Source organism: Pongo pygmaeus, chromosome 10 (assembly GCF_028885625.2).
Source record: "Pongo pygmaeus isolate AG05252 chromosome 10, NHGRI_mPonPyg2-v2.0_pri, whole genome shotgun sequence".
Taxonomy (NCBI): domain Eukaryota; kingdom Metazoa; phylum Chordata; class Mammalia; order Primates; family Hominidae; genus Pongo; species Pongo pygmaeus.
This window is the reverse complement of record NC_072383.2, coordinates 12,616,929-12,640,816: the sequence shown is the minus strand read 5'-3', so window position 1 is coordinate 12,640,816 and position 23,888 is coordinate 12,616,929. Positions and strand designations below refer to the sequence as shown.

General features: G+C 40.7%; 1 protein-coding gene and 1 non-coding gene across 2 annotated transcripts in view; one reads left to right on the top strand and one right to left on the bottom strand.

The window, feature by feature from the left end:
* The window catches only part of LRP6 (LDL receptor related protein 6), a 152,104-nt gene that overhangs the window by 29,817 nt on the left and 98,399 nt on the right, over nucleotides 1–23,888 (top strand). The window lies entirely within an intron of this gene.
* On the bottom strand, nucleotides 10,430–10,536 carry LOC129010975 (U6 spliceosomal RNA). The gene has a single exon (XR_008493125.1). It is a non-coding gene; the product is annotated as a U6 spliceosomal RNA (small nuclear RNA).

Sequence of the window (23,888 nt, the reverse complement as noted above, 5' to 3'; positions counted from 1 at the left end):
TGGTTCTTGGCACAGAGCTTCTAAAACCCTTGTAATTTCCTGAGCAGTAGGGGTGCTAGGTGCATCTTTTGTTCTAATATTTGGTTTTTGACTCCAGTGCCTCACATGGAACTCCTAATCCCTTGGAATTTCCTGGGTGATAGGAACATCTTTTGTTCTAATGAGGCAATTCTTGGTAAGCTTCTGGATGGGGGCTGGTCACCAGAAAGACCAAGGCATGATTAGAAGCTTGGAACTTTCGGCTCCACTTCACATCCTTGGGAAGGGGAGAGGGACTGGAGATAGAGCTAATAATCAGTCATACCTATATAAGAAGCCTCTGTAAAAAAAAAAAAATCCCTGAGTTACGGGGGTTTGGAGAGCTTCTGGGTTGGCGAATACATCCATTTTCATGTTTCATTAGGATGGAATCTCCCGTGCTCGTGACCCTTCTGGATCTCTCCCTATGTATCTTTTCCATGTGGTTGTTCATCTGTATCCTTTGTAATATCCTTTATAATAAACTGATAAATATAAATAAAGTGTTTTCCGGAGTTCTGTGAGCAACTTTAGCAAATGATTGAACCTGAGGAGGGGATTGTGGGAACCTCCAGTTTATAGCTGGCCAGTCAGAAGCGCGGGTGCCTGCAGTGCTGGGGGCAGTCTTTTAGGACCGAGCCCGTTACTGGGATCTGATGCTGTCTTCACATAGATAGTGTCAGAATTGAACTGGCTTGTAGGACACCCACCTGGTGTTGTAGAATTGCTTGGTGTGGGGAACCCCCCCGTCACCCCGCCCAGCAATCTGGTGTCAGAAGTGTTCTGTTATATTGACCCTGTGAGAGAAGGAAAAGTGTTTTTCTGATAGAATTAGTATGGATTCATGGGCGTTTATTTTATCCTGTAGGTTATAATCCAAAACTGTCATGATTTTCTTGCTCAAATTGTTGCAGATTTGACCACTGGGAGCTCTTTCAAGTTGGTTCCTGAGTCATTTGTACATGCCCTCATTTGTTATTTATTTATTTATTTATTTATTTATTTATTTATTTATTTATTTCGAGACGGAGTCTCACTCTGTCGCCCAGGCTGGAGTGCAGTGGTGCCATCTCGGCTCACTGCAAGCTCCGCCTCCTGAGTTCACACCATTCTTCTGCCTCAGCCTCCCGAGTGGCTGGGACTAAAGGCACCCGCCACCATGCCTGGCTAATTTTTTGCATTTTTTAGTAGAGACGGGGTTTCACACTGTGTTAGCCAGGATGGTCTCGATCTCCTGACCTCGTGATCTGCCCGCCTCGGCCTCCCAAAGTGCTGGGATTACAGGCGTGAGCCATGGCGTCCAGCCGCCCTCATTGTTTTTTAAGTACTTATTTACTTTCTGGTGACTTCAGACATTCCTGACTCATTGTGTCCTTTTTCTGTTCCACTCCTTGAATCAACTATTTCTCCAAGGAGTTCTGGCTCCTTTTATTAGAGAATGGTATTTAGAAATGAAGATGTGGAGACTAGGTATGCTCTTTGCTACTGGATTTTCTTTTTTCTTTTTTTTTTTTTTGAGCCGGACTTTTGTCCTTGTTGCCCAGGCTGGAGTGCAATTTCGCGATCTCGGCTCTCTGCAACCTCCACCTCCTGGGTTCAAGTGATTCTCCTGCCTCAGCCTCCCAAGTAGCTGGGATTACAGGCATGTGCCACCATGTCTGGCTAATTTTGTTTTTTTAGTAGAGATGGGGTTTCTGCATGTTGGTCAGGCTGGTCTTGAACTCCCAACCTCAGGTGATCCGCCTGCCTTGGCCTCCCAAAGTGCGTGAGATTACAGGCATGAGCCACTTCTCCCAGCTGTATTTTCTTTTATTGTATTTAGTACCTCTCAGTGGACAGAGTTAGGAAATATATGATGTATGTAGACACACATACCCCTAGTTCTGTGTCTTTGCTCTATGTAAAAACAAATTCATGTTATTGCGAATTCCAATATACTACCACAAAATTATCATTGTAGTCTTCTCCCTTTTCTTACTTGGGATATTTACTTCTATTCTGTGATAGTGAGAAACCTGGCTCTCATTATTCATGATAGATTTTCTTATTTGCCCATCTTAGTGTGCACATTAAGGGAGTTTTAAAGTCATTAGCCTATACCACCATTGTGAAAAACGAATTTACTTTGGTGTTATGTGAAACAATTGACATGTTCCTAAGAGTAAAAAATAATACAAAAATTTATACTCAGAAAAATGTTCTTCTTCCCCATCCCTTCTATCTTAGTCCCATCTCCTACCCCCTTTTCTCCAGTCTTTCCCCACCCCTCTCTATAGGTATCTTAGTCTTAATAATTTCTGCTTTTTTCTTGTGAATTTGTTTATGTACAAATGAGTTGATACGTGTGTATATTCTTTTTTTTCTTTTATTGTACCTCCATTCTCAGAATATGAATGTGTATATTCTTTTTTTTTTGAGACGTAGTCTCTCTCTGTCGCCCAGAGTGCAGTGGCACCATCTTGGCTCATTGCAACCTCTGCATCCTGGGTTCAAGCGATTCTCCTGCCTCAGCCTCCTGAGTAGCTGGATAACAGATGCGTGCCACCACACCCGGCTGATTTTTGTATTTTTAGTAGAGGCGGGGTTTCACCATGTTGGTCAGGCTGGTCTCGAACTCCTGACCTCGTGATTCGCCCACCTCAGCCTCCCAAAGTGCTGGAATTACAGGCATGAGCCACCATGCCCAGCCGTGAATGTGTATATTCTTATAATCCTCTTTTCTTACATGAAAGAGTAACATACAGTAGATGCTCTTTTGCATGTTCTTTTTAAACTTAACAACTTTTTTTTTTTGAGACAGAGTCTCGCTCTGTTGCCCAGACTGGAGTGTAGTGGCACGATCTGGGCTCACTGCAACCTCCACCTCCTGGATTCAAGTGATTCTTTGGCCTCAGCCTCTCAAGTAGCTGGGACTACAGGCATGTGCCATCATGCCTTGCTAAATTTTTTTTTTTTTTTTTTTTGAGATGGAGTTTTGCTCTTGTTGCCCACGCTAAAGTGTAGTGGTGCGATCTTGGCTCACCGCAACCTCAGCCTCCCGAGTAGCTGGGACTACATGCATTCACCACCACGTCTGGCTAATTTTGTATTTTTAGTAGAGACGGAGTTTCTCCATGTTGGTCAGGCTGGTCTCAAACTACTGACCTTGTGATCCGCCTGCCTCGGCCTCCCAAAATGCTGGAATTACAGGCATGAGCCACCGTGCTCGGCCAAAACTTAACATTTTGAATGTCATTCCATTATCATTTCATAGAGATCTTCCTCATTCTTTTTTGCTGGTGCATAGTATACCATTGTGTGAGTGTACCATAGTTTATTCAACTACTCTCTATATGTAGGCTTTTAGGCTGTTTTTTTTTTAATTAGCTGAGATATTTTAAAGCAGATTCACACATCGACATCTCACTTCTAAATACTTTTTTTTCCATCTCTAAAAAATACTTTTTTTCCTAGAATCATAATGCCACTGTCTTTCACACACCTTGCAATGAACAATTCTTTAATGTTATAAATTAGTCTGTTCATACTCAGATATCTGTGTCTCAAAAATGTTGCTTTATAGTTGGTTGTTTGAAATCAGAGTCCAAACATTTGGTTTACAAGTTGCATGTGGTTTTTCTAGAGCAGTTCAGTTGGTCCTCACCCTTTCCCTTTTTATCTCTCACCTTGTTGACTTAATTGAAAAGACTGGGTCAGCTGTCCTATAGAATGTCCCAGATTTTTTATTTTCATTCATTCATTCATTTATTTTTTTGAGATGGAGTCTGACTCTGTTGCCCAATCTGGAGTGCAGTGGCATGATCTCCGCTCACTGCAACCTCTGCCTCCTGGGTTCACGCCATTCTCCTGTCTCAGCCTCTCGAGTAGCTGAGACTACAGGCGCCCGCCACCACGCCTGGCTAATTTTTTTGTATTTTTAGTAGAGGCAGGGTTTCACCGTGTTAGCCAGGATGGTCTTGATCTCCTGACCTTGTGATCCCCCCACCTTGGCCTCCCAAAGTGCTGGAATTACAAGCATGAGCCACTGCGCCCAGGCAGTTTTTTTTTTCTAACAAATTATTGTGGTATTTGATTTATTTTTATCCCCCTGTGTTACTTGGAAAGAAAAATTAGATTTGAAGCCTTGATTAGAGACAGATTTAACATTTTGGCATGAATGCCTCATAGGTAGTACTGAGTACTTTGTATTTGTCACATCAGAAGTTGTCCTATATTGTAGTGATGCTAAGATTATTCAGTAGGTTCAGATGGTCAAATTTTCTGAGCAGTTGGGATGTTAGGTGCATCTTTTGTTATAATATTTGGTTTTTGACTCTAGTGCCTGAAAGTTACTATCTTTATTCGTAAGTTGAGCCCTTTCCTCTTGTGTCGTTATTTGTGGGATGATCCTTTTGTACTTTGCCAAATACCTAGTTCCTTATTAATCACTCATCTATTGATTATTTTAGCATGCACTGAGGGTTGCTTCTTGTATTTTCTTATTAGAGATATGTTATTGTTTGATGTCTTTTCTTGTGTCATATATTTTATTCCATCTTTTATGTGTTTTAATCATTTAAATATTTATAATCTCTATCAAGTTGTTCAGTTTTCTGAAGTTCTTAAAAATCCATTTCTGTTTTTTTTTTTTTTACACCTGCTGGATTCTTGCTTAAAGTTAAATGTTTCCTCGAGTGTTTTATATAGTTTTGGGCTGTGAGCAGATCTTCAGAGAGGCTGTCCTTGAGAATTCTGAGTGACTTGGGGGCATATTCCTCCAGAGAGATTTTGGGTTGCTTTTGCCAAGTTCACTGGAGGTGTTTCCAGTGACCACTTAACTTTTTTTTTTTTTTGAGACAGAGTCTCACTCTGTTGCCCAGGCTGGAGTGCAGTGGCACGATCTCAGCTCACTGCAAGCTCTGCCTCCTGGGTTCTTGACATTCTTCTGCCTCAGCCTCCCAAGAAGCTGGGACTACAGGCACTCGCCACCACGCCTGGCTAATTTTTTGTATTTTTTAGTAGAGACAGGGTTTCACCATGTTAGCCAGGATGGTCTTGATCTCCTGACCTCGTGATCTGCCCGCCTTGGTCTCCTAAAGTGCTGGGATTACAGTCGTGAGCCACCGTGCCCAGCCGACCACTTAACTTTTTAAAGTATAATTTATATACAGTAAATTGCACAGATCTCAAGAGTGAAGTTTGAGTTTTTTTTTTTTTTTTTTTTTTTGAGGCAGGGTCTTACTCCATCAGTGGCGCAGTCTCAGCTCACTGCAACCTTTGCCTCCCAGGCTCAAGCAATCCTCCCATCTCAGCCTCCCGAGTAGCTAGGACTGTAGGTGTGTGCCACCACATCCGGCTAGTTTTTGTATCTTTTGTAGAGATGGGGTTTCACCATGTTGCTCAGGTTGGACTTGAATTCCTGGGCTCAAGTGATCTGCCCACCTCAGCCTCCCAAAGTGTTGGGCTTACAGGCATGAGCCACTGTGCTGCTCAGCATGAGTTTTTTTTGTCGTTGTTTAAACAAAAAAAAACCATTTCCTGGGCTGATCTAAAAACTTCTGGGACTACAGGCATGAGCCACTGTGCCCGGCTTAGTTTGAGTTTTGGTAAATGAGTTATCAAATGTTATCATTGCCTTATTCAAGCAGAAGTCATTTTTTATATTTAATTTTTGAAGTTGGGAGTTTCTGTACTATGTGGATAGAATAAATCAAACTCTAAACCTATGTAGGGGCAGTCTTATGATTATGAAGTCTTTGGTGATCTTTCCTACCTTTTCAGAGCCTAAGGCAAGACAAAAAGGGCTTACTTGTCTCCCTCTGCCAGTGGGCAGATCTTTCTACTTCATTTTTCTTTGAGAGTCCATGCTTTGTGCAGGAATCTTATTTCTAACACTGTCTCTTGTGTGCCAAGATCTTCTCTGGCTTGTCATTGGAACAGAAGTTTCTCAGTTTCTGAAATCAGAAAATCCAGGGTCGTCATAGCATCAGGTCAAACGTACTGCTTTTTTTTTTTTTTTTTGAGATGGAGTCTTGCTCTGTCGTCCAGGCTAGAGTGCAGTGGCATGATCTCGGCTCACTGCAACCTCCGCCAGCCAGGTTCAAGCCATTCTCCTGCCTCAGCCTCCCAAGTAGCTGGGACTACAGGTGCCTGCCACCACACCCGGCTAATTTTTGTATTTTTAGTAGAGATGGGGTTTTACCATATTGGCCAGGCTAGTCTCGAACTCCTGACCTTGTGATCTGCCCGCCTTGGCTTCTCAAAGTCCTGGGATTACAGGCGTGAGCCACTGTGCCTGGCCTTGTACTGCTTTTTACTTTCCTGTTCATTTTTGGTCTCAGGAGATTTCCCCTACTTTCTTGTTAAATTCTACATTTAAAGGGGTGTTTGTATATTTTATTTTGTGTATATGTACAAATCAAATAAAAAGATTCACCAGTAGTTCTAGATGTTTTGTAAAAGAAGTATTTTCTGGTTGTCTTTTTACCAAATTACCAGAATAGAAACTCGGACTTAACATGTTTTAAAATATTGTCTATTCTTTCATGTACCATGTGCTTGATAGTTGAGGGTTATTCATACTCACTAATATGTATATTAATGACTTATTTTAATTATGGGTAAGATTATATAAGTAATTTCAAAGATCATGACATGATTTATGATCTAGTATAGATCTGGGTCACTTAGTTTTTATAGCTCAAGTCTCAATGTCTTAATTAGTCACCTGTGTATGTAATTACATCTTGTAAAGGGTGAAATTTTATCCCTTTAGTCTAGATTTATTGAAACTGAACATTTCTGAACATTTTCATTATGGGAAACTGAATTCGGATTGAGTATACATACCAAATTAGGGCTTGTGAATATTTTGGAAGATTTGTTGTTTTATCCTTACCTAATCAAATAAATGCTTTGGATTGTAATAAAAATGTATAAAGTAAATTTGTATAAAATGGCTTGTGTGTCTAGTCTTATTATCAGTTTGAGATATTTTTATTTTCCTGGAATAAGAAATTGTGACATCTTGAAAACTTAATATACGTTTACTTGCTTTACTTCCCTCCCAGTTAAAATGAAGCTCATCTTCTACCTTTCACTCCATTTAAAAATTATTTTCCAGAAAGCATTACAAATGAATATCAGACCAGACACAGCAATAAAATTACATTTGCGTGGATGCTAATGAACAGCATATAACAGCCTGGTCCTGGTTTTCATGATTTTTGGATGAATAGCAGATGTGTATACTATTGCAAAGTGGAGCTGTGACCACATATATTTATTTAATCATTATCAAGTACATATGTTCATTCTCTCTTAATTCAAAGCCAAAATAAAGCTAATTGAGGCCAAAATAAATTAGAGGCCAAATAGATTACATAACCAGAGTTAGTAAAGATTACTGCTGAAGTGAGATTTCTTCTATATAAGCCTATAGCCTAGCTTTTGAGAAGCCAAGGGAGGTATTTATCACACACTTTCTGTTTCCCAAAGCATACTAAAATTGGCTTTAAAATATGTTGCTGATAAAAGCCCTTGCAGAATATATTACACAACTGGTTGAATTAAGCAACTTCATTGTTAAGTGCTTTTATGTATCTACAGGTTTCTAAGGTAGATTCTAAGGTAGATTCTAAGGTAGATTAAATACAAGAACAAAACAACCAAACCTGCTCCTTAATATTTGCACACCAATTATTATTTATTTTTTGAAAGAGTCTAAAATAAAATGAAGTAGTCAAGGAGTTTACGTCACAGTTTAATTTTTAAATGGCTGAATTAAGGGAGAGATCTTCAAGTCTGGTGTGAGATACTCTTCTTTTTTTTTTTTGTTTTTTTGAAACGGAGTTTCACTTCTGTTGCCCAGGCTGGAATGCAGTGGCATGATCTCGGCTCACAGCAACCTCCGCCTTGCGGGTTCAAGCGATTCTCCTGCCTCAGCCTCCCAAGTAGCTGGGATTACAGGCATGTGCCACCACGCCAGGCTAATTTTGTGTTTTTAGTAGAGACGGGGATTCTCCATGTTGATCAGGCTGGTCTCGAAATCCCGACCTCAGGTGATCCGCCTGCCTCGGCCTCCCAAAGTGCTGGGATTACAGGCGTGAACCATTGTGCCGGACCGATATTCTTCATTTTCCTCATAGAAAATGTTTGTGTCATATCCTAGCAGATCTTGAGAAAGTTTTTTTCCCTCAGGACTTTTCCTGCATCACATCCCTGTACCATGTCCTCTGAGCAGGCCTCAGTAGCTACCACTCCTCTTGGGTCAGCTTCAGTGCTGCATCCTTGAATGCAATGAATGCCTCTTTCCTGGCTCGCTGGGGCCTGTTGCCATTTTTCTGCTTTCCCTAGAGCAGTGGTCCCTAAACTTTTTGGCACCAGGGACTGGTTACATGGAAGACAGTTTTTCCACAGGAACTGGGCAGTAGCGGGGTGGGTGGGATGGTTTCTGGATGAAACTGTGCCACCTCAGATCAGGCATTAGATTCACAAATGGAGGTGTGCAACCTAGATCCGTTGCATGCGCTGTTCACAATAAGGTTCGCACTCCTGAGACTAATGCTGCCACTGATCTGACAGGAGGCAGAGCTCAGGCAGTAATGCTCGCTTGCTTGCTGCTCACCTCCTGCTGTGCGGCCAGTTCCTAGCAGGCCACTGACTGCTACTGGTCCACAGCCTGGGGCTTGAGGACCCCTGCCCTAGAGAAGGGCACAGTCTCATAAAGCAGATCCTGAGACTAAACACTCATTCTGCTGCTGGGTCACTGCATAAACTGAAGACATGTACTTGTTACCTTTTAGGCATAGCATTTATCTCTTCCTGTTAGGTTCTTTTTCTTTTTTTTTTTGAGATGGAGCCTCGCTCTGTCACCTAGGCTGTTGTGCATTGGCGTGATCTGGGCTCACTGCAACCTCCGCCTCCTGGGTTCAAGTGATTATCATGCCTCCAGCCTCCCCAGTAGCTGGGACTACAGGCATGCATCAGCTAATTTTTGTAGATTTAGTAGAAATAGGGGTTTCACCATGTTGGCCAGGCTGGTCCTGAGCTCCCGACCTCAGGTGATCCCCCCACCTTGGCCTCCCAAATGGCTGGGATTACGGGTGTGAGCCACCGCACCTGGCCAGGCTCTCTTTCTTAATCCTTACCTTGGATACATAATTTAGCTACTCTTGGGGAAATGTGCCGAATGAGGATTTGGTACCAGTCTTATTGACCACTGACCACTAAAAATAGTGCCAAGCTTTACAGAACAGCAAACTGAAGCAGAAAGGTCTCCCCTCTTGCCTTTTTTTTTTTAAATAAAAGACCATTTTTTAGAACAGTTTTGGACTTACAACAAAATTGGCTGAAACAAAATACTCCTAATTTCTCCCTTCCATCCTCTGTATTGTTGCCATCATTCATTTCACTTACATATAAGCTAAAATCATTGACTACATTGTGCTGTTACTATTTTGAACAAACTGTTACCTGTTAGCTCAATTAGGAATAAGAAAAGGCCAGGTGCGGTGACTCATGCCTGTAATCCCAGCACTTTGGGAGGCCAAGGCGGGTGGATCACCTGAGGTCAGGAGTTCGAGACCAGCCTGGCCAACATGGTGAAACCCTGTCTCTACCAAAAATACAAAAAAATTAGCCTGGCATGATGGTGCATGCCTGTAATCCCAGCTACTTGGGACACTGCGGCAGGAAAATCGCTTGAACCTGGGAGGTGGAGGTTGCAGTGAGGCGAGATTGCGCCATTGCACTCCAGCCTGGGCAACAAGAGTAAAACTCTGTCTCAAAAAAAAAAAAAGAAAGGATAAGGAAAAAAAAGTTTTTACCTTCACTTATTCCTTCTCTAATGCTGTTACTTTCTTTTTGTAGATCTATTTTTAACCTATATTATTTTTCTTCCTTCTGAAGAACTACTTTTAACATTTCTTAAAAGGCAGGTCTACTGGTAACAAATCCCTCAATTTTTGTTGGTCTTGAGAAAGTCTTTAGTTCTTCACTTTTTAAGGATAATTTTGCAGGGTAGAGAATTCCAGGCTAGTAGTTTTTTCTTTGTTTTTCCTTTCTCTTGAATTTTAAAATATTTCACTCTATTCTCTTATTTGCTTGTATGGTTTATGAGGATAAGTTGGATGTAATCCTGCTCTTCTACAAGTAAGGTGTTTTTTCTTGCTTTAAGATTTTTTTTTTTTCATTTTCTGCAGTATGAATATGATATGCCAAGGTGTAGGTGGTGGTTTGTTTTGTTTTGTCTTTTCCCGCTTGTTCTCTGAGCTGACTGGATTTGTGGTTTGCTGTCTGACATTAGTTTGTGTGGAATTCTGTCATTACTGCTTCAAATATTTTCTCTTTCTGTATTCTCATTATGTGTATGTTGTACCTTTTGTATAATAGTTGTCCCACAGTTCTTATTGTTTTTAAAAAAATATATTATAAAAATAACGAACGCTTCACGAGTTTGCATGTCATCCTTGCGCAGGGGCCATGCTGATCTTCTGTGAATTGTTCCAGTGTTAGTATATGTGCTGCTGAATTGAACGCAGTTCTTAGATATTCTGTTCCCTTTTTTTCAGTATTTTAAAAAAAGTTTCTTTTCAGCTTTGGAAGTTTCTATTGACATATTCTCAAGCTCAGATTCCTCAGCCATGTACAGTATACTAATGAACCCATCAAAGGCATTCTTCATTTATGTTACAGTGTTTTTGGTCTCCGGCATTTCTCTTTGATTTTTCCCCTTGCTTACATTATCAGTCTATTCTTCCATGTTGTCTGTTTTTTCCCATTAGCATCCTTAGCATATTAATCATAGTTGCTTTAAATTCTTGTCTGTTTATTGCAATATTCTTGCCATATTTGAATCTGGTTATGGTACTTGCTCTGTCTCTTCAAACTGCTTTTTAGTCTTTTAGTATGCCTTGTAATTTTTTGTTGAAAGCTGGATATGATATATCAGATAAAAGGAATTGTGATATATAGGCCTTTTGTAATGTGATGGTAAGCTGTGGGGAGAGAAAAAATATTCTACAGTTCAATGACTATATTTCAGTTCTTTAGTCAGCCATTGCCCTGGGCTGTGAGCTTCACAAGTGCTTCTCAGTTCTTTTCATCCCCTTAGGTGGGACAGAATGGTTAGAGGAGGCTGGAGTTAAGTATTTCTCTTCTGTGTAGACGTTGAGAGGGAGGTGGAGCTGGGTATTTTCCTTCCCCCAGGTTGGTTAGGCTGTAGTAAGATGGATTTTCTTGAGGGTAGACCTTACCAGAACTATAGCTTTACAAGAATTCTCCTTGCACAGGCAGCAGTGGGTATTTTTCTCGGGTCTCTCTCTTTTTTTTGAGACACAGTCTTGCTCTGTCGCCTAGGTTGGAGTGCAATGGTGTGATCTCGGCTCAGTGCCACCTCTGCCTCCCGGGTTCAAGCGATTCTCTTGCTTCTGCCTCCTGAGTAGCTGGGATTACAGGTGTCCTCCACCATGCCTAGCTAATTTTTGTATTTTTAATAGAGATGGGGTTTTACTATGTTGGTCCAGCTGGTCTCAAACTCCTGACCTCAAGTGATCCACCTACCTCGGCCCCTCAAAGTGCTGGGATTACAGGAGTGAGGCATTGCACTGGCTTGGATCTTTACTGTGAGAACCTGGTAGAGCTCCTGGAGGTAAAACTGAAAAAAGTGTGCCTAGACTTTTTAACTTTCAGATTTGTCCATACTAAGCCTCCCGCAAGTCATCAATCTCAATTTAGGTTTTCCTACTCGGGTGCTGGCTCCTGTAGAGAAGTTTTTGTCCGTGGATTTCTGCTTTGATAAATTATGATCCTTTGTATCACCTTGTCTGTCTATCCAGTTGTGGGGGCAGTGGTTTGCCCTGTAACCTTACTTCTCTGATGGATCTAAGAAGAGTTGTTGATCTTTGCTGTTGTTGTCGTTTAGCTTTTTACTCACTATTAGGATAGAGTAACGATTTCCAAGCTTCTTCCCCCCCGCGCCTACCCCAGCCAGATGGAGTCTTGCTTTATCGCCCAGGCTGGAGTGCAGTGGCGTGATTTTGGCTCACTGCATCCTCCCATCCTTCACCCACTGGGTTCAAGCGATTCGCCTGCCTCAGCCTCCCAAGTAGCTGGGATTACAGGTGCCTGCCACCACAACCGGCTACTTTTTGTATTTTTAGTAGAGATGGGGTTTCACCATGTTGGTCAGGCTGGTCTAGAACTCTCGACCTCAGGTGATCTGCCTGCCTGGGCCTCCTAAAGTGCTGGGATTACAGGTGTGAGCCACCGCCCCGGCCATTCAGAAGGTTTTAATTTGGGATCCAGGGAATAGGTATGTTCTTACCTTATTTATATCCTTGGTCTTAGTCTAGTTCCCTGTGTGTTGGTATTGCGCTACTGATACTGTTATTTATTATGAAAGACAGTATACCTGCAGTAAGCTGATACTGTTCAGTGGACTGGACTGATTTTGTTTAAAAATCCTTATAGTGAGACTGAGCTGGGTAAGTGAACCCATATTGTATCAGTTTATATATAGGAAGTTTGAAGTGGTTGTGAAAGCAGTATAATGAATTCATAACTGTTTTCAAGCTTTCATTAATTTATTTTTGATAGACACATAAGTGATAGAGAACTTGGTTGTAAAATAAGGATATGAAATCTGTTTTTTATATAAATAAATTTAACATTTTTCTTTTGAAGCCTAATCATGAGCAGACAACTGTTAGTAATCTGAAAGTGAAGTTTTCTGAAATGAGTCTCCTAGAGATTGTGGGAAAAAAAAAAGGTGGTATGTGCATGGAGATAAGCCTGCAAGCATGTAGACTCTGCACTCTGTTTAGTAGAATTGAAGATGACTGTGGAAGTATGTATGTTTGTTTGAAGAATCGTGGTAAAATTGTTTGTAAGATGTTATATATGTAGAAGATGAGAAACAGGAAAAAAGCATACTACACAGATGTCAAAACCCATAGCACTTTATAGCAGAAAGCGTGGACCTTAATGAATACAAATTTTAAAACATCATCTTTTAGGAGGCTGGGGGATTCCAGGATGGAATGCAGATTGAGACTGAAGAATCTAATTGTATTAGAGATGTATAAAACAACCTCATTGAAGTGGGTGATGGGGGAAAACTGTTGATCTAATTAATTTTGGAGATGCGTAGTGCCTGTAATACTAAAGGCAAAAAGCACTGCACATATTCTCTACTTGTAGTGTACATTAGTTGATAATATTGCTTCATATAAAGGTATAGTTAACAATTCTGATACTGCAATTCTGATACCTCTAGTAATGTATACTAGAGTTAAACAGTTAAAGGATTAGAATTGGAGACATCAGTGTTTAGTCCATGTTTAGCTTAATATATACAGTGTACACTTTAAATAAGGTTAGTTGATTAGCCTTAAAACAATGAAAAATAATCTCAGCCTTGGAATTTATACACATTAAAAATTAAGATAGGAGTAGTAGAAAAGTGTAATTAATATTTTTAGCATTTGATTTAAAAAATACTGTAGGATTTGTCAGATCTCACAGACTGGGGGAGGGTCCTAGGCCCATACCTATGTATTACCAGTCATATTGTTGAATGACCCTCAAGATGAAAGATTGTATTGATATAAACAAGTGCAGATTCCTTCATCATAAGAGTAGTGGTTGTATTTTACAGTATTTGTAATTTTATGTAAATTATTGTTTAAATATGTGTGGCGTGGTTCTACCTTAGCCATCATTCCCAAGGGGAAACACAGCAACAGGGTTTCAGTGTAGCTAATACTCGTACCTAATTTTCTGTTAAACACTTGGTTTGTGGCAAGACTTGTAGGATGTTCATTTCCCAGTCATTCTGGGAGGCTCAGATAAATGACCATCACATGCATCTAAATGGTTTGGGAAAATTCAGGTCTTAGGTCCTCTTTTTTTTTTTTTTTTTTTTTCTGATGAAATGAAGAACTTGAGTGAAATAATTAGGGAGGTATTTCTTAAAATCCTTGGAGCATCTTTATAATTGTTATTATTCTTAACTAATGGCCTTTGTGGATGTTACCACGTAGTCTGGGAGGATGATTTGAAATATTTTATTTTGGTGTTGGACTGTGTCATCTATAATTTTGGCTTCAGAGAATAGAGTAAAATATGATTGAGATTTAATTGGTGGTTTTTCTGAATTGATCTAGGAGTGATTTGCTGAATGCTTTATATACTTATCCTGGAAATATTCGTTAGTGTTGTTTTTAGGATTGTATATATAACTTTTATTACTATACATTTACTATGTATTTTCCGACGTTACAAAGACTAATGTAAGGAAAGATAATATTTTGGTTTTATTCTCTTACTACAGTGCAGATTCCGATTCTGTAGATCTAGGGTGGAGCTTGATTGGTTGGTTCATGGACCACACTTTAGTCATAAGTATGTATATATAGGAAAAAACATAGTATATATAGGGTTTGGTACTCTGAAGTTTCAGGCATCCACTGCGGGTCTTGGAATGTTTCCCCTGCAAGAATGGAATCTTTCTTTCTTTCTTTTTTTTTTTTTTTTTTTTGAGACGAAGTCTTGCTCTGTCGCCTAGGCTGGAGTGCAATGGAGCGATCTTGGCTCACTGCAACCTCCGCCTCCTGGGTTCAAGCGATTCTCCTGCCTCAGCCTACCGAGTAGTTGGGATTACAGGCACCCACCACGACGACTGGCTAATTTTTTTGTATTTTTAGTAGAGATGGGGTTTCACCATGTTGGTCAGGCTGGTCTTGAACTCCTCACCTCAGGTGATCCGCCTGCCTCGACCTCCCAAAGTGCTGGGATTACAGGCGTGAGCCACCACACCCTGCCGTAATCTTTCTTTATATATATAGAAGGTTATCGCTATAAATATATAAAATTGGGTGCCAAAAGCTTGAAAGGTTATAGAGGAAATTTGAAAAATCTACTTTTATTCTCACAGATGTGTGTATTTTTACTTAGTAAAATTTACTGCTTAGTAAAATTTAAGCAGTACTTGTGAACTTTTCAAATCCCCCTTCTCAATTTGTAGAGCTTTTGAAGGAAATGTGGAAAGCCATTGTGTGAGAAGGAATTTTAGTTGTTGCTTTGTTCCTCTCTATGGTCTTGCACAGTGGAAGGGTATAAGTACATAAAGCATTTAGCAAATCACTCCTAGATCAATTCAGAAAAACCACCAATTAAATCTCAAGTCATATTTTACTCTGTTCTCTGAAGCCAAAATTATAGATGACACAGTCCAACACCAAAATAAAATATTTTAAATCATCCTCCCAGGCTATGTGGTAACCTCCACACAGGCGAGTACCAACTGGGGCTTAATGATTAGCTAATATTTGGGGTCAGTGGTTAATGAGTTAAATACATTAACACCAGCTGTGCAAGAATAGAATGCTATGGATAAACAGGTGCTTGAGAACATTATGTTCCTCTTCACTGGTTCTAAGCCCTGTGTGAGTGCATTAGAATTCCTTGGGAAGCTGTTAAAAAAATACTGATTCCTGAGTTCGAGCCCAGACCAATTGAATCAGAATCTCTGATGAAAGAACCCACATAATGGATATTTTTAAATAAGTTTCTTAGGTCATTCTCAAGTACTGCCGGGGTTGAAATTTTTTGCTGTAGGTATTTCATGATGTTGCTGATGCTGTTGATGCTGTTATTTTGTGTGTGTGTGTCAGAGAGGGAAGAGGGGGAGGTGCACAGTCTAAGAAACATGCTAAAGCAACAATTCTAGTTTCTTAATATTCAAGAACTGGTTATCTTGTGATCATTATGTATTGATGATTATTGGGTTTTGAAGTTATGAAGGCATGGGTAAACCAAACTTGTTCAATTGGGTTTTCTCTTACACTTTATTGTTTATGGTGATATAAATACAAAAGTTTAATGTTAAGTTGGCTTTTGCATCTGTAATAAATGGTTCCTTTTATATTAGTTTGCATCAAGATGTTGTTTTAAATGTGTGTACAGAAAGAAGGGTCAGGATGTGATTTAGCTGACAGTTTTCTGCTAACCAGTCTCACGAATATTGACATTGGTTCTTAAGGAGAGAGGGGTCATAGTGGATTGTGGGAAGAACTGTGAGACTTCGCAAACATGCCACTTGTATAGAAGGTAGGGAGTTCTAAGATACGAAACTTTGTCAGAGCAAGGGTTGAAGTTACTTTATCTAAACTTTAAAGTGATGCTTTGGGATGCCATTGTGATCTAAGAATATGTGTTAGGCTGGGCGTGGTGGCTCATGCCTGTAATCCCAGCACTTCGGGAGACTGAAGTGGGTGGATCACTTTAGCTCAGGAGTTTGAGACCAGCCTGGGCAATGTGGTGAAACCCTTTGTCTACTAAAAATAGAAAAAATTAACCGGGTGTGGTGGCGCACAACTATGCTCCCATTTACTCAGGAGGCCGAGGTGGGAGGATCGCTTGAGCCCAGGAGGTGGAGGTTGCAGTGAGCTGAGATTGTACCACCGCATTCCAGCCTGGGTGATGGAGTGAGACCCTGTCTCAAAAAATAAGAAAAATATGCGTTAGTGTTCATAGTCTTAAATAATAGAAATCCCTCTACTTTAATCGTAAATGGCTTTGTGATTAAAGAGGATATTGGGCTACTTATAGAATTTCCTAAAGGGTAGAAGAACCAGTCTTGTGCAGGAACAATGCTACGTACTGTACTGCAGAGCTGGTCCAGTGAAGGCATCACTGTTAGGTGACACGTTCACACTATTTGTACTTTCTCTGACATAAGGTGACAGATACTCCTAAAACTGTTGTCAGTGTTCCCTTTTAAAACTGGATGAAGGAAGAATTTTTTTTTTTTTTTTTTGAGACAGGTTGTCGCTCTATTGCCCAGGCTGGAATGTAGTGGCACAATCTCAGCTCACTGCAACCTCTGCCTCCTGGGTTCAGGTGATCCTCCTGCCTCAGCCTCCCTAGTAGCTGGGACTGCAGGCATGCACCACCACACCCGGTTAATTTTTTGTATTTTTAGTAGAGACAGGGTTTCACGATGTTGGCCTGACTGGTCTCAAACTCCTGACCTCAGGTGATCCGCCTGCCTCAGCTTCCCAAAGTGCTGGGATTACAGGCGTGAACCACTGTGCCCAGCTGGAAGAATTAATTAATTCAAACTGGAGTAAATTAGCTGTTGCTATTGCCTTCAACCTCACCAGAATGGATTGCTTACAGGGCTTGCTTCTGTTGCTGCTTCTTCTTTGACCTCTACATCCTCCTCCTTTTGTTGATTCAGTTTTTCAAAGTTGGGATTGGTTTGTCTGACTGGAAAAGCTCAGGACTTACACGTAACCCTGTCCCAGTTAGGAGAGAGATGTGGAAAGCAAATACCTGGTTTTCAGTTTCTTTAGTTTTAGGGCAAGATTCTGCCTTATAAAGTGAAGAATTCTCCAAACATAGGAAAGTGGATTCAATAAAGCTGGGTAGGCCCCTCCAGTGCCATATATCCATGAAAGAACATTTTGTGAATGAAAGGGAATGGTTACAGGATTTGTGGATATCTTTGCTGTGATTTGAGTCTTGTTTGTATTTTTTCCGCTTTCTAATGTTGAAAAATGAATGAGGTGCAATGGTAGATATAAAAGTGGAGGACAGTTGGCCTGACTGGGTGGCTCACACCTGTAATCCCAGCACTTTGAGAGGCTGAGGCGGGCGGATCATGAGGTCAAGAGACCGATACCATCCTGGCCAAAATGGGAAACCCCATCTCTACTAAAAGTACAAAAATTAGCCAGGCGTGGTGGCGGGCGCCTATAGTCCCAGCTACTCGGGAGGCTGAAGCAGGAGAATCATTTGAACCCGGGTGGTGGAGGTTGCAGTGAGCCGAGATGGTGCCACTGCACTCCAGCCTGGGTGACAGAGTGAGACTGTTTCAAAAAACAAACAAACAAAAACCAAAAAGGGGTAGACAGTTAAGAGTATAAAATTTGTAACTGAAGTTACAAGTAATCTGTTGTTATTTTATTTTATTTTATTCGAGATGGAGCCTTGCTCTGTTGCTCAGGCTGGAGTGCAGTGGTGCGATCTCGGCTCGCTGCAACCTCTGCCTCCCGGGTTCAAGCGATTCTCCTGCCTCAGCCTCCTGAGTAGCTGGGATTACAGGCGTGTGCCACCATGCCTGGCTAATTTTTGTATTTTTAGTAGAGACGGAGTTTCACCATGTTTATCAGGCTGGTCTCGAGCTCCTGACCTCGTGACCTGCCTGCCTCAGCCTCCCAAAGTGCTGGGATTACAGGCGTGAGCCACCGCACCCAGCCTCCTTTATTTTATTAAAGAATTAAGGAAATACTTCAAATATATCAATATCTGGCTGCTGCTTTCCAGATTACAAAATCAAAGCCCATCTATTTTAAGTGACTTGCCTGAAGCTAGAAAATAGCAGATCCGTGATAAATCAGGTATTTCCTTTAATTATTTTTACTCTGTCTTTACTCACACTTAAAACTTACTTGGGAGAGAGGAATACATATATGAAACAATCACAAGATAACCCTAAGGAAGCACATAAGTAAAAGAGTTAGAGTAATGAGATCCAGTTGCTGAATGAATTAATAAAGAATTGAAAGTGAATTGATTAGAGAAGCTTTCTTTATGGTAATGACTTTGAACTGACCTATAGGCTCTGGAATGAGAAAAGGGAAAGGCATTTCAAAGGAAGAAAAGTTACCCTTATTACCTTTATTGAGATAATAAAGAAGTTATGTATGGAGGCCAGTAATTGATTAGAGAATAGGATTCATATGTTGTGGTCATGTGGTTTTTGGGGTTGATCATTTGGTAGTGGTCCTTACATATCTGGTTTAGAGTTTGAATTTGCCTCCTCTGGAGTTCCTATAGCTTAAAAAATTTGGATATAATTCACATGCCATAAAATTCATTTTTTTGGATATATACAATTCAGTGATTTTTAAGTATAGTCATGAAGTGCTACAGCCCTCACCACTGTCTAATTTCAGAGTATTTTCATCACCCCGTAATTAAACTCTGAATAAACCCACTAACAGTCTCTCCTCATCGTCCCCTTCTCCTAGCTCCTGGCAACCATGAATCTGCTTCCTGTCATTATAGATTTGCCTATTTTGGACAATTCATATACGTGGAATCATTCAATATGTAGCCGTTTGTGCCTGGTTTCAAGGTTCTTTCATGTTGTAGCATGTGCCAGTACTTCATTCCTTTTGATGGCTGAATTCTGTATAGAAGTACCACATTTTGTTAATTCATTCATCAATTGATGGACACTTTGTTTACATGTTTTGGCTGTTATGAATGATTTTGCTATGAACATTCGTGTACAGGTTTTTGTGTAGACAGATGTTCTTAATTTTCATGGGTATCTAGGAGTGGAATTGCTGGGTCATATGGTAACTCTGTTTAAGTTTTTTTTAATGAAATACCAAATTGTGGGGTTTTTTTAAGATGGAGTTTCGCTCTTGTGGCCCAGGCTGGAGTGCAATGGTGCAATCTTGGCTCACTGCAACCTCCGCCACCCGGGTTCAAGCAATTCTCCTGCCTCAGCCTCCTGAGTAGCTGGGATTACAGGTGCCCACCACCACTCCTGGCTAATTTTTGTATTTTTAGTAGAGACAGGGTTTCACCATGCTGGCCAGGCTGGTCTCAAACTCCTGACCTCAAGTGATCCCCCCGCCTCGGCCTCCCAAAGTGCTGGGATTACAGGCGTGAGCAACCACACCCAGCCCCACATTGTTTTTTAAACTTGCTCTACCATTTTTATATTTCCACCAGCAGTGTATGAGGGTTTCAGTTTCTCTATTTCCTGCAATATTTGTTATTCTTTGTCTCTTTCTGGTTTTTTGTTTTTTAAAGAGATGGGGGTATTGCTCTGTCATTTGGGTTGGAGTACAGTGGCATGGTCATAGCTTAGTGCAGCCTCAAACACCTGGGCTCAAGTGATCCTCCCTTCTCAGCCTTCTTAGTAGCTGGGATTACAGGTGTGAGCCTCTGTGCCTGGCCCTCTCTCCTTTTTTAAAAAGTTATAACCGTCCTAGTGGGTGTATAGGCATATCTTATTGAGGTTTTGATTTACATTTCCTTACTGACTGATGTTGAACATGTTCTGTGCTTTGACCACTTGTAAATCTTGATTTGTGAAATACCTATTTTAAAATTGTATTGTATTATTATCATTATTATTATTGAGAGAGGGTCTTGGTCTGTTCCCCAGCCTGGAATGCAGTGGCATGATCATGGCTCATTGCAGCCTCAACTCCCTGGGCTCAAGCAGTTCTCCCATTTTAGCCTCCTGAGTAGCTGGGACTGTAGGTGGGTGACACCACACCAGGCAAATTTTTAAATTTTTTTGGTAAAGATGGGGGTTCTCGCTGTGTTGCCCAGGCTGGTCTTGAACTCCTGGACTCAAGTGGTCCTCCCACTTTGGCCTCCCCATTCGCTGGGACTACAGGTGTGAACCACTATGCCTGGTAAGTCCTTTTATCATTGAGTTCTAAGAGCTCTTTATATATTCTGGAAACCAGACCTTTGTCAGATACATGATTTGCAAATACTGATTTCTTGTTCTGTGGGTTGCCTTTTCACTTTCTTTGTGGTATCTTTTGAAACACACATATAATGGAGTTTTGGGATGAAGTCTGATCTGTTTTTTTCTTTTGTTGCTTATGGTTTTAGTGTTATATCTGCGAAACCATTCTTTTAATTCTGGATCATGAATATTTACTTGTTGTCTTCTAAGAGTTTTATGGTCTTAGCTTTTACAATCAGGTCTTTATCCTTTTTGAATTAATTTCTGTGTGTCCTTTAGAGGTCCAGCTTCATTGTTTTGCATGTGGATATCCAGTTATCCCAGCACCATTTGTTGAACAGACTATTTTTCCCCACTGAACTGTCTTCACATCCTCATTGAAAGTCAGTCGACCATAAATATAAGGGTTTATTTTTGGATTTTCATTTCTTTTTCATTCTTCTAGATGTCTGTCCTTATACTAGGATCACACTATCTTGATTACTGTGGCTTTGTAGTACGCTTAGCAATAGGGAAATCTGAGTCCCTATAGCTTTTAAAGCTAAGAGTGTCTCATAAAGCAGTGGTCCCTTACCTTTTTGGCACCAGGGACTAGTTTCGTGGAAGACAGTTTTTCCACGGACTGGGCTGGAGGGATGGTTTCGGTATGACTTAAGCACATTACCTTTATTATGTACCTTATTTCTATTATTATTACATTGTGATGTATAATGAAATAATTATATAACTCACCGTAATGTAAAATCAGTAGGAGCCCTGAGTTTTTTTCCTGCAACTAGATGGTCTTATCTAGGGGTGATGGGAAACAGTGACAGATCATAAGGCATTAGATTCTAATAAGGAGCACGCAACCTAGATCCCTCGCAATGCACAGTTCACAATAGGGTTTATGCTCCTATGAGGATCTAATACCTCCACTGATCTGACAGAGGCGGAGCTCAGGTGGTAATATGAATGATAGGGAGCAGCTGTAAATACAGATGAAGCTTTGCTCACTTGCCTGTTGCTCACCTCCTGCTGTGTGACCTGGTTCCTAAAAGGCCATGAACCGGTAGTGGTCTCTGGCCTGGAGGTTGGGGACCCCAGTCATAAAAGATTTGTGTTTACATGATACTGGATTTTATGAAAGGCAGTCTGGTAGCAATAGGCAGGATACTAGAGCCATGAGAAATGAGGAACCAAAAGCAGAGAAACAAATTAGAAAGGCTCTTATATGTCATGCTAAGAAGTTTGGGATTCATGCTGAAAGTAAGGAAATTACATAATCCCAGATTGCAGGGGCAGGGGGAGGGAGGGGGAGGCTGTGTGGGAGGGGATGTGGTGGTAATATAATCATTGATTTCAGAGTATTATGGAAAATGGCCTTAAGGGTAGGGGATGGGAAGTCTGGAAAGAGGCTGTTTGGATTATCCATTAGTTTTATTGGGGCTTGAGAAAACAATCTTTAACAAGGCTTTTTTTTTTTTTTTTTTTTTTTAAATTTTAAGTACAGAGAGAAGACCACATCCAAGAAAACCCTGTAACAAAATATCAGAATTTGTGAACAACTGTCATTCTACCTAACAGTTGCAGAAACTAAAAATCCTGAGTCATTCTAGCCCCCCACCTCCTCACTCCTCACATTCAATCAGTTACCAATTCTTGTTTATTATGCCTTCTAAGTAGCTCTTGGATTTGTCTTCTCTTCTCAAATACTATTTACATTGTTTTCAGGCCCTCATATTTTTCAGCTGAATAAAAAGTATAATTGGCTATATTATTATCATTTTTTAAAACTTCAAATTTAAATCATTATAAAACAATGTTGCATCATGGCCATTGTGGGTAACAAAGTCACTTTGAAATGTGCTGGAAGATCCAGGACATTCAGAAATCTAATAGATTTTGGCTTATGATAGATAGAGAGGTCTCCAAATCTTTCTCTCTTCTCCCTGTTTGTGTGTGTCTGTGGGTGGATTTAATGAAGACAGAAGAAAGTGAAGTAAAAGGCTGTTTCAGCGAATAGGACCAGAGGAGAGGTGTAGAAGACCATAACTGCTTTGAAGATTTTGAAAAAGATGAAGCAATTAGGCAGATACATTAGTCTGTCACACAAACAGATTCTTTTTTTTTTTTGAGACAGAGTTTCCCTCTTGTCGCCCAGGCTAGAGTACAGTGGCCCCATCTTGGCTCATTGCAACCTCTGCCTTCTGGGTTCAAGTGATTCTCCTGCCTCAACTTCCCAAGTAGCTGGGATTACAGGTGCTCGCCACCATTCCTGGCTAATTTTTGTATTTTTAGTAGAGATGGGGTTTCACCATGTTAGCCAGGCTGGTCTCGAACTCCTGACCTCAGGTGATCCTCCCACCTTGGCCTCCCAAAGTGTTGGGATTACAGGCATGAGCCACCATGCCTGGCCACAAATAGATTCTTAAAAGAAAACTCTAATCTTTAATACCTGAAAACACTGTCTACTGAAATCTTAAATCTTAGTCCTTGGCCAGGTGCGGTGGCTCACGCCTATAATCCCAGCACTTTGGGAGGCTGAGGCGGGCGGATCACCTGAGGTCAGAAGTTTGAGACCAGCCTGGCCAACATGTGAGGCTGAGGCAGGAGGGTTGCTTGAACTCTGGAGGCAGAGGTTGCAGTGAGCCAAGATCGCGCTATTGCCCTCCAGCTTGGGCAACAAGAGCGAAACTCCGTCTCAAAAATAAAATAAAATAAAATAATCTTAGCCCTTACTGATTAAGGCCATTAGTAATAGTAAACAACAGTACTGTTTTTATCAGACTATTTTTATTACCGTTTTTTTCATTATTTCTGCACAGTTTGCTGTACCCTCAAATCTCAGGGATCAGTGGGAGAACCTGTGATATTTATTTCCTTGTGATGTCCTTCCCTCCTCAAACTTTTCCTTATTAGGAAGTGTTTGTAAAAATGTTAACTTTATGTTTATTTGTAAGGATGTCAGAAACTGCAAATAAAAATGAGTTACCGAAACACCAGGGGTTTGGTCTAGGTCATGCTGCTCACTGCAGAGAAAGCCAGTGACTGAGACAACAAGTATTGCCAAGGAAGAAGGCTTGAACTGGGTGCTGCAGCCAGAAAGATAAATCCACTCTCCCTGAGTGACTAAAACGAAGGGTTCATATAGCAGGGAAGAAATGTAAAAGAAACAGGAACTAAGGTGGGCCAAGGAAGCAATGATGATGAATGAATTGTCTAGCATCTTATTGTCTGTCTGGATGTGGTGATCTGGTGAGTTTCAGTTCTTTGATACTTTGAGCAGCCTGAAGGTCATTTCTGAGGAAGGAACTCTGGTAAAACAAATGTAAGATTCAAGCTTTAAGACCAGAAGAGTCAACTTCTATGTTTACCCAAAACCTATCTAGGGAACTAATGGGTT